Source organism: Rhinopithecus bieti, unplaced genomic scaffold (genome assembly GCF_001698545.2).
Source record: "Rhinopithecus bieti isolate Rb0 unplaced genomic scaffold, ASM169854v2 scaffold_32979, whole genome shotgun sequence".
Classification (NCBI taxonomy): Eukaryota; Metazoa; Chordata; class Mammalia; order Primates; family Cercopithecidae; genus Rhinopithecus; species Rhinopithecus bieti.
This window is the reverse complement of record NW_016855166.1, coordinates 6,267-7,847: the sequence shown is the minus strand read 5'-3', so window position 1 is coordinate 7,847 and position 1,581 is coordinate 6,267. Positions and strand designations below refer to the sequence as shown.

Here is a 1,581-nt window from a genome sequence, read left to right as displayed (position 1 = left end):
CCCCTACTATTATTGTGTGGGATTCTAAGTCTTTTTGTAGATCTTAAGAACTTGCTTCATGAATCTGGGTACTCTTGTATTGGGTGCATATATATTTAGGATAGTTAGCTCTTCTTGCTGCATTGATCCCTTTATCATTATGTAATGCCCCTCTTTGTCTTTTTTGATCTTTGTTGGTTTAATGTTTGCTTTATCAGAGACTAGGATTGCAACCACTGCTTTTTTTTTCTTTCCATTTGCTTGGTTAATATTCATTCATCCCTTTATTTTGAGCCTATGTGTGTCTTTGCACATAAGATGGGTCTCCTGAATACTGCACACCAATGGGTCTTGATTTTTATCCAATTTGCCAGTCTATATCTTTTAATTGGGGCATTTAGCCCATTTATGTTTAAGGTTAATATTGTTATGTGTTAATTTGATCCTGTCATTATGATGCTAGCCGGTTATTTTGCACATTAGTTGATGCAGTTTCTTCATAGTGTTTATGGCCTTTATCATTTGGTGTGTTTTTGCTGTGGGTGGTACCAGTTTTTCCTTTCCATATTTAGTGCTTCCTTTAAGCGCTCTTGTAAGGCAGGACTGGTCGTGACAAAATCTCTCAGCATTTGCTTGTCTGTAAAGGATTTTATTTCTCCTTTGCTTATGAAACTAGTTTGGCTGGGTATGAAATTCTGAGTGGAAAATTATTTTCTTTAAGGATGTTGAAGTTCAGCGGTGGTGTTGCCCCTGTCCAGGCCCTGAGTGGCCCTGAGCATGGGCAGTCCCTGGTGGCTGCCATAGCCGAGCTACCAGTGCTGGACTCCCACAGGTAGTGGGTGCCGTTCGGAGCTCTCCTCCGGGAGCGCCGCACCATGGTACTGTTTGTGCAACATTTCCTGTTTTACATTTGCAACGAATATATAGAGGATCTCTGAAAAATCCTGAAGAGTTTCTTACAAGAAGCAAATGTCACCCTTATAGTGATTGAACAGTCATCCTACCATCCTATTGAGCCGTTTTGCAAACTGCCTGGATATTCTCATGAAATCTATTTCATCCTGTGAGGGAAATTTATAAAAGATTGGGAATGAAAAGAGGTGAAGAAATGGCCTCCTCAGGACAGAGCCCCCACCTAAACTCTCAGGAAGCCTTTGGAGCTTGTGGTGGGCAGTGACTGGCCCTCTCTTTGATTTTCAAGGAGATCCAGCTCAGCAAGGTGGAACTCTCATTTTAGGTTCAGGTAACAACATCCATTTTATACACCATGAAAGGAATACGTAGGATCACAAACCTATCAACTGTTTTACAGCTTGTAGGAGTTTAACATGTGAACTTTACAAACAGACTTTCAGTTGTCCATGTGTGAGTTAACATGGTATCTGCAACTTTCGACTGGACCTCCTGGAATGTGACCTTCAATGCTGGGGTGTAATATCCCTGTGTAGTGTCTAACCTGCTGTCCCTTTCCAGCCTTTGAGGATTTAGGGAAGTATAAAGAGGCCTTGAACCAGTTGAACTGCATGCTGAGAAGCATCAGTTGTCAAAAATGTGATAACATTTTCATTTTATAGCTTTTAAAATTTTATGCAAAATAACAAA

General features: G+C 40.7%; 1 pseudogene; it reads left to right on the top strand.

Moving 5' to 3' along the window:
• The first annotated feature begins 701 nt into the window (after nucleotides 1-701).
• LOC108525291 (thioredoxin-like protein AAED1 pseudogene) lies at nucleotides 702-1,348 on the top strand (annotated as a pseudogene).
• Nucleotides 1,349-1,581: the final 233 nt, after the last annotated feature.